Raw genomic sequence first — 10,225 nt, forward strand, 5'->3', positions numbered from 1 at the left:
AAACACCTCAGCTCTGACAAGACTGTCATTGTCCATCTTTTTGTTCAGCCCAGGGACACATTTTTGGGATTTCAAGGAGAAGAGGTTGAGCAGAGGTACTTTTTACTGGCAAGAGCTATAGCCCGAGTCATTACTCTCTCAGACACAAACCTGACAGACTGGGCTATTGCACACATGCTAATGGCTTCTGCTTTCCAAGACACACAGTATCCTTCATAGTAGTGACGTCCACCATTACTGTTCAAATTCCCTCATGCTGATTTCCTTTAAGTTCAGTCAGGCCTCCCAACAATATCAGCTGTTTAAGGTTTGTTCAGACTGAATGCAAAACACATTTTCACTTGAATTATGAAAGAGTCATACAGCAATGGAAAAACTTGCATTTTTCTTTCAAGAAACAATCTATTCAAGCCAATGCATCAATATGTTTAGTATAGAGCAAATATCTTTCTCTTGTAACTTACATTTGTCATACAATTCATTTTCTGTTATTGTTAACACACTTTAAGAGACTGATGTAGAGCATACTACTATTATTATCCCAGTTATTTAAGCTAATCAAAAATAAGTCATTTTTAATGGCAGTGGGAAAATCACTTTGTTTCAACCACATACTGAGGCACTGCAAAAAAAACAATGCCAAGCATAATCTGACTGAACCTAAATCATGGAAAATACAAGGGTCTAATTGACTAGACTATGTGATCGAAATGTCAGGTGGCAGCTTAATTATTATTGTTACTCAAGTGCACTGAATTATTTCGATTTTAGGCTATTTCATTTTGCTTTGCTTCTCTCAGGGCACACCTGAGATTTGACAGTGTGCACAATCACGCCATTAATAGCCAATGGTAACATACAACTGCTCACAATATTCCTGCACCATTCATACAGGAACTTAGACTTAGACTGGGAAATTCTTTTGTTGCAGTAGCAAGTTAAACAACTAACATAAACATAGAATAAAAACTAAGAGAAAAGAGTCTTCTTAAAAAAACACAACTAAGTATATAAACATAGAATAGCAGCAATTCTGAAAATATAACTATGTAAAATATATAAAATATAACTAAGTATGTAATGATGATTTCAATATGTGAAACATCTGTTTTTCTCAGCAAACTCAGACACACAACAAACCCACACTGATTAAGTCCAAGAAATCTATTATAGTTAAAACAAGGAAACATCTGAAGCGCTTTCAGCCCCTATGATTATTTACAGTAAATCATTAGTTGCAAACATCAGGAGGACACTGACCTAATGCTGTGTCCTGCATGGTACTATTCTTTCCATGTTTGATTTAAGACCAACAGCCCCAACTGACTAGTCTATTTGGGAAGCAAAAGTGTATTCTGGATGAGAGTGTTGTTTTTCTCCATTTATTTGCAAGCCTAAATGTCTATTTTAGCTCATGTCTGGTACGTCTCCTTTGGGCTGAGTTGAATGGTGTTTTTGCCAAAAAGGCTGAGATTAAACATAGACTTTGGTGAAGGATGATGAGAGGTCACACAGAACTCACTGTTATTAATTATACTACAAACTGTGGGTCCTTTATATCAATTATGTTGCTGTGATACTAGTTTACTGATTCTCAGTTAACTAGTGTACCATTGAAAAACATGTTAAAGCCTTAATTTAATACAATTCATTTAACTGTACATAGCAACAGAATTTATTCTAAAGTATCTTTTGTTTTTTAATTAAGTTAATGGTATTTCATGTATTTCACAGTGACAGTGTTACTGTAGAAGCAGAAGTATCTGGGCTCACAGACAAATTTAGCTGCTATGTAAATGTGCAGTTAATAAATAAAATCTAGGTCATTCTTTCACCAGTCCAAGGTCATTGGCCAATCATAGCCATTGGTTATGAGCCTGAAAACATTGAAATCAAGACGATGACTGGCTTCATGTACCTAAATCTCTAGGACAGTTTGGACCTTCTTTGTGTCTTTGTCACATTATATTGCCCAACATGCCAGAACATGCAGGCATCCTTAGTTCTCTCTTGGAGACAACCAAAGATTACAAAAGACCCATGCTTTAATGGCTCTGCATCTGCAGGCACAGTTGGCAAGTGCGTTTGGCCTCGGTAGAAGGGAAATTAAGTCTGTGAAGACAACTTTTGAGCTCAACGCCAGAAACCATATCAACTCACTGAGGTAGAAGTATATTAAATTCCAAGGAACTGGAGGCTTTAATTACTAACAGACAAACTACTTCTATGCTCTAAAATGTAATGACTGAGTTTCCCCAATTCAGTAACCAATTTAAGATCCGCCTTGCAATTCAAGTCAGTTGCAATATTCCAGTATAATATTAAAATAACCTGGTCCCACAAACAACAGCATTGCACCAAAACCGAATTTAAGAAAACAGACTGATTTGGTGAAGCTGCTGAAAAGACCTAGAGTCTAGTTTGAATTACTGGTCTGCTTTGAAATTTGGGAGGTAACATGTAATGGATTTAAATTTCAATTTTCTGACACAAAGCAATGTTAAAAAAAAGAACATTCTCTCTATGTCCGTGTGCTCTCACGTACACATCAGCCATGGTGACACCAGAAAGTACAGCAGGATGTGCTTCAATAACTAAGCACAGGAAGAGGTACTTCCTGTAGGTATTAAATGACATGCATGTAAAACTGGTGTGTTTGGGAGAAATAAACCAGACACAAAGTGAAACAATTTGAGTGAGAGAGATAGAAATGCTTGGTTGCCACAACCAATCTATTTACAGATTGGATTTAGCTCATCATTATTCCATGTTTAACGTACAAAAGTGGGGTGGTAATTTTACCAAATATTAACAGGGTATGGAAAAACAGACAGTGACAGGCAAAGTGATGTATAGTTACGTTGATCAGAAGCTGGAATAATGGGGAATTTATTGCTTTGAGTTGCCGGCACTTCTGGTTGATATCAACATGATTACTTGATGCAACTTCATTCAGTTACTGTATATGTAAACTGTATGGATTATAGCCGCAACTGACCTACTCTCCCTTTCCAACCCACTCATACTGTTGGGTCATGATGTCAAATGTGATAAACTCAACATCTGTTCAACAAGCAGAAACATATAGCCTTTACTGGCATCAACAATGAACAGATTTTGTTGCCTGAGACAGTCTCAGGTTAGACTACTTTGCTAATACATATGGTGTTATTTTCTTGTGTATTTCTTGTAGCATGAGGGCAAATACTGTTTAACACACTACACATGGACTACCACTGGTATAATCAATGAACCTTTGTTCACCGGGTAAGTGTTTACATCTTGCTGTGGGGTGCTGCACTGGATCAGCTCTGAGATCGTTATCATGTAATAATCACAGAGTGAAGTTGGCCAGCTGTGTTCAGTGGCTCTAGCATTATATGCACTGCGGCATGCAGAAGACTCCTGGATCTTCTTTTGATCTGAAGCTGACACTGTACAGATTGGTTTGAGACCAGTCCATGCATATTTGTTTGAAGCTACCAAAGAACATGCTAAAAGTCAACTGCTATTTTCAGACCACTGATGAAGGCATTCTTTCAGCCTATGTCTACTGTTTTTGAGTGAAAACCATCATAGACTGGCAGAAGAAGAGTGCACTGGCGCAGTACAAACATCATTCATTTAATGGCCTGTGGTGTCACCAACACACAGACAAGTAGACTGGCCTACCTCCAAAGTGTGATACACACATCCAGACCACACTCCAGATGTGGTTTCTCTGCAGTTAACATTGCTCTGCATATGAAGCAGGTTCCAGTGAAGATCAGACCCAAGCCCAGGCACCCAGGGAGAACTGATGAGTTCTGGTAAGGGCCAGACCAGGCAGCAGGGTGACTCACATTTGGCATTAAAATCTTCAAGACTCCAACTTTAAGAGAGCTTTGCATGCACTCAAGTAAAACATGCCTAAAAAAGTCCTTTGCATTAAATTCACTGCATGGGTTTCAATTGCATATACGGTGAAGCCAGGTTAAGAGTTCGTAACATAAACTGTAAAATAAAGCTGATTTGTAATGTATGCTTTGCTATAAAGACTCAGTTTATCTATGTGTATTGGATTACATACACAATAGATAGATTGAAACTCAATAATTCATCACACCATCCTTTAAGCATGACTACTAAGAGTCCATTATCAGATGTTTATACAGGTTTTGATGAAAAAACAGAAAATATATGTGGATAACTATCATAATTATTGCATCAAATGGAATATCTTCATCTGCACAGTGGTTTCCACCACCTCAGTCAATTGTGAAAAAATAGTTAGATGTTACCACCAAAAGTTCTCACTTTTGTCTCTGTTGTCTATTTAAAACACAGCAGTGATAGCAGGGTAAAGCAATGGTACAATTCACAATGAAAAGTGACGCTTGAATGTTGGTATAATGTTTCATTTTTGGCTTGATAGAGTGTTTCTCAGGCTTTCTGTGGGACTCAGGGACAGGCCAGTCCAGCTACGTGCCACTGAAGAGTGAGAGAGTGTAGGCAGCAGAATTCAGGAGCAATATAAAACGCAGATGAAACAGCTTTTCTTCATGGTGTCCAGCAACAGACATGCTAAGGATACCGCAACCATTAAATGAGATTTTAACAACATGCTGTTGTGGTTGTACCTAAGATATGGGAAAACAATTACGGGAGGCCAAAATTATCAGCATTCCCATACATTTCACAACTTAAAAAGCAAACCCTGACATTATCAAGTCACAACAAAATTGAAATTTCCTGCTTGTACGGATCAAAGTTAGCTATTTACAAAATACGTCTAAGTGAAATTCAGTTGCGGCTAGTTTAACCACATTTCTCAGGGCTCAATTAAGTGCAGTGACACTCATTTCCGACAGGCACACTAACACACTTCCTTGACATTGTTATAGCTTCCTTATGTCCCCCACAACAGAGCTCTCGGGGCCAGCTCTGTGGCCAACAGAAGGGAGTTCACCAAATGTGATAAGTACTAAGTACTTCAGTTTACTTAGTGTGTGGACATGAATCAATGGTATTTTCATAAAGACCCATGAAGGAAAGACTGTGACAAGTTGACCAAATCCAAAGATAAGCAAGCAAGTTCTCACACCAAGTCAAACGGGTCACCCTAAAATGAGGCACTTTTTTAAAGTGTGCTTATTCAAAACAATCAAAAGCAATCAAGACAACTTCAAGAAATCTACTTTCGCAACCAACTTCATCTCTCTCTCCATCTCTTTCTACTTCTGTGCCCACTCCTCATCTGAAAGTATGTGGAGTCGTAAGAGAAAGAGTACAAAAAGCTCAGGTTTTGATGATGAAGATGTGCATGCATGTCTGTGTATGCTTGTGTATGCTTGTGTGTGTGTGTGTGTGTGTGTGTGTGTGTGTGTGTGTGTGTGTGTGTGTGTGTGTGTGTGTGTGTGTGTGTGTGTGTGTGTGTGTTTTTCTCTGGGGATAGGTCTGACAAAAATTTCCCAGTGACAGCCATTACCACAAATCCAGTATTCAGTGCAGCTAACTCCCTTTCCCTGGTTTGGCTGCAATTCCTAACAACTTCAAGGTCTATTGGACTTGCTACTATAAATGTATGAATTAATGTATGAAAACTAGTCAGTAGTTTAGTTCATTTCATAAGGTACAACTAGTTTGTGCGTCACATGAGGTCATGGCCTGAGGGTTGCTGTCCATTGCATTATTCAAGACTTATCAGACCTTCAAACTAAAACAATGAGCTGATAGTCACTAAAAACTGCAGAGAGCTGCACACTGTGATCCTCACTGTGGGATAGTCAGTTAATCAAAATCCTGGCATTTTAATTAAGAACTCACAATGCAGTATCAGTGCATATTTAAGGTATTGCCCTGCACTTTAATGTTGTGCAATAAATCATGACATTTAAAGACACACAGACGATCGAGGCAAAACTAACTCAAACGTAATGGCACTTAATGAGAGATAACAGCATATGGAATCATGGCAGCTGAATTCCAGTATCAACAGAGCAAATGATGGCCATCAACCCTGAATTAGACGTGGAGAATAGAAAAACAGTAACAGTATTGAAAAGGGAAAACAATCAACTAAAATGCTGCCTCAATCTATGGTATATGAAATAATGAATGTCATCAATATTGAATCGTTTTTTTCTGAACTTCACCATGAACCCATGTGATTCTGTAGCATCATGAATGTTTGAGGTCTTAACGGTTTAATGTAATGCCAATAAAGCATTGACAGATTAGGTCCTTGTGGAAAAGAAAAGGAATTACCAACTATTATCATTATATTTTCTCTAACTTTCTATCCCTAACTCTCTCTTGCTCTCTTTTTTTCCAGGTACAAGACAATGTGTCCACTCTGTTTCCTTTGTTTCCTTCACTACTAAATCTGTTGCCTTGGAAGGAACTATTCAAATTCAGCCCCAGTCAGAAATCATTCACCCCTGGGGTTTATCTTTGCATTATGTCATTTAATAATAAATCTGTCGACAAAGCTAAAGCTGCTTGGGAGAATGATACGAACGTTGAGCTTTCAGACAACTATGGGGTGAGGCAATTGAAATGCTAAGCTCTACTACTTCATGTGCACGACTGGGTCTCACACAGTTTAAGGTTCTTCTCAGGATCCACTATTCCAAAGACAAATTAGCAGAAACATACCCAAATGTGAATAGCAGATGTGATCGGTGCAGCCATGTCGCTGTCAGTCTTAGCTGCATTATTTTCGTCCACAATTCCAAACAATTTAGGGGAAAAACTTAATCTGACGTTCTAAAAATGGATCTGCAGCCGTGTCCCTTAATTGCCATCTTTGGGATCTCTGTGGTCCATGCTAAAAAATGTATTTATTATTATAATTTTATTTAAATATTTTGTTCCTTTTAAGTCCTAGTCATTTTGTTTAGTCACTCACTGTTAGCCTGCTGTCCCCATAATGGCTTTTTCACACATCTATTAAGTCAAATGTAGCATGTGCTTAATGTTGATGTGTCCTACACGTCTTAAAAAGTAGTCTGTGAGTGTGTTTCAATATATTTATTTATTTTTCACATCTCTTATCTATCATTTCGTATTTGTTAAACTAACACTAGTCCATTTCACCAATGGCTATTGGCTCTTAAGTATGCCCTGTGAGCTTCTTGTATTACATTTGGTTGGCGAACACTGAAAGGCGATGGTCGAGGAGCATGTCTCTTGACTTTGTCTTGGCTCAAAACATCCATCCCACAAAACAACAGAAACACCAGCTCTGCTTGATGAGGGTTCTTTTAAACTGTCAGAAAGTCCCAGGAGACATGAAATAACTGCTGAAATAACGAGTGTTATTAAATAATTATGTAACTGATACATCTCTGTCTGGCATGTTTTGGGCCAGCAATACGAACTCTGCTTTTGTAAGTGGAGGAGTGAACAATGACTTAGTCTGGAAACAGGGAGACTGACTGACAGAACTACTCTACTGTCACTGACTACATTTACAGTCCATGTGCAGAAATGTTTATTTCTTAATATATAATATAAGCGTTGAAATACTCCTTAAAATATATGCCTTAACATACGTTTAGTTACAACCAGGTCATGTACCCTGTGTGAGTACACACCACTGAAAAATATACTACAATGATATAAGGAAGTTTAGGAGTTCTTTCTAAGTAAGCGTTCAACTACGGTTTAGAAGTAAGGCAAAGAGAAATAACGGATGACCTCAAGGTCAAAATCAGCGAACAATTCACGTAAACTTAAAATTCACACATTTTCTATATAACTAAAATCTAGTGCTGTATGTTCACAGAAGCGATAACATTGGCTCATTGCAGCTAAATGCCATGCATGTATGCCGTAATTCTGCTGTCAGGTAAGATAACATGCTAATACATTACTATTGATAACACACTGGAGTGGTTGCAGTGCAGTTGATTATTGGTTGCACACAGTCACCAAATGGACCCCTTCAAAAATACTTTTTTTTTTTTTTTTTTAGATTTTCAGTATTTTTACAGGGCTGGCACACTTTTTGTGCCTGTTTTAAAACTTTGCCTGACTTCCACGACACATTTTTGACAATATATATCTGTTATATATCTGTCCATCTAAGGCTAGTCATAAAGGCACATAGGCCTGCTCTGTAAACGGTGTATGCTCTGTTGAAAAGTCATTGCATTCCCTGTGCAGCTGCCAAAAATTGCATGCCAGGTCGGATGTTTACCTAGAGTGAGATCACATCAGATAAAACCCTAGTACTCCCAATGCCACAGTGTAGCACGCCACTACAATAGCACAGGCATTTAATGCACATGTGTAAAGTGTATATAAATGCAGCCACAGACATTAAGCACTAATGACAATTCAACAAGGTCAAAAATTGATCGCCCTCTAACTTCTTAGCAGTGCTGTCTTTCTTTGTCTGCCGGACTTTCAAATTTCACAACTATTTGCCAAAAAAGTTGACAATAATGTACTGCTTGGGAGAAAAGTCCATGTATGTTTCATCTGTATAGGAAAATACAATAGCTTGGATGAGTACATTATGCCCTAGGATCAATCCTTGCTCTGGCTTTGGTGGAGCTTCAACCTGCAGTGTGGAACCTTTGTCTCCCCCCTCCAGCAGTGACAGTAATTACACACAGACTGTTGATGTTCTTATGACACCATAGGTTCTACCATACTCCTAAATTGCTGTGGCCTTCTCCGTCACCACATGCACCACATCTAAAAACTCTAGTCTAGTGCAAAACACAGAGAGATTTGTCTGTCGGTGATTGGCTTAATCTGCATTGTGTGAACTCGTTTAGCAAGGGCTTGAAATTATAAAAGTCTGTGTGAGAGCTGTGAGTACACTAAGGATGCAGTAATTCAACTACTAAGTTTTCAACTTGTGGTTTGAAGCAACTACACTGAAAAATCCTGTGTGAAGAAAAAGCAACTTGACACGATTTACTGCATCAGTGTTAAAATACAGTAGCTCTCCCACATACAGAGGGTATTTGTTAAAGTTTAAATCTTTCCTGAGTATAACCATCAGTGTTATTTCTATCCCATGTATGAAACAGAGAGTGCTCTAGCATTTAATATTATCTGCCGACAGTGTATTGAGTCCCATCATTATACACTGCACAGTGGGCTCATAAACTGCATTTCAATTTTGAAAATAATGTTTGGACTTTATCAGGTTGGTCTGTTAAATGACATTTTTTCTATGAGGTACTGCTTAACAAAACACAGATGCAGTAACTGACTAAAAAGACAGCAAGCAAAAGAAAACATTCAGACTTCTTCTTATATAATTGGCCAATCTGAATGACAGACACTGGACTGATCTTTCATGCTATCACTGAACTGATGACTCTTCCAGACCACATTATTGCTGTCCCAAAGGTACTCTCATGTGGAATGGCCCAAACAGCCACAAGAAAACACCAAATGAAATGGAAAAGCCTTAGCCTCAAGCACTTGATACCACCCTGGTCCTGTATGCAATGTGATGTGATGACAACCCTTTTATCCAACACACCTTTACCTAAACAACACATTAAAGGGTATATTTGGATTTGCTCAAGTCTATCCTAATACATCACCCACAGGCCATACACTGAGAGTTATTGGTCGCAGTAACCATTTATGAAGTGGGGACAAAACCCAGTAATTTTTAGCCAAAGCTAATATGAGCTTCACCAGTCTGAGTTAACCAAATCATGTCATTATCTTCCTCCTGATAGCTCTTTTTTTCCTGTCAATGCAACTTCCAGGAAGTAAGGCTCAGTAAGGAAATACCGTCTGGGGGAACGCAAACAGCAGTTTTGTACTAAGAGGCTGCAACCTTGGAAGCTAACCACTCAGTTTGGCTAACTCAGACTGTTGAGGCCTCATTGTATCTTTGGCTGGATTTGTTAAGGTTTGAATATACCCCAAACGGACGCATACACGGACAGCTGTGGACACTACAGACACATAGCAATCATGTTTCATAAGCCTTTATGGAATCGGCCCTGGAGGGCACATTTCGCAGGCACATGCGCATACATATTTGGTAACTTGTTGTAGCATAGTGGCAAGAAAAGAGTAATTTCGGCCTTGCAGTGTAGTTATAGTACCACAGTGGGACCTCCTCACGGCCAGTATGGACAGGAGGGATGATTATAGCAACTAGCATCTCTCCCAGTGTACATATGGGTTATGAGTAAAAAATTAATATAGAGCTGAGAAAATACAAACCTATCCTTTAACAGTGCAGCAGAGGAAATCAAACTTT

The sequence above is a fragment of the Chaetodon trifascialis genome, chromosome 9 (genome assembly GCF_039877785.1).
Source record: "Chaetodon trifascialis isolate fChaTrf1 chromosome 9, fChaTrf1.hap1, whole genome shotgun sequence".
NCBI classification, from domain to species: domain Eukaryota; kingdom Metazoa; phylum Chordata; class Actinopteri; order Chaetodontiformes; family Chaetodontidae; genus Chaetodon; species Chaetodon trifascialis.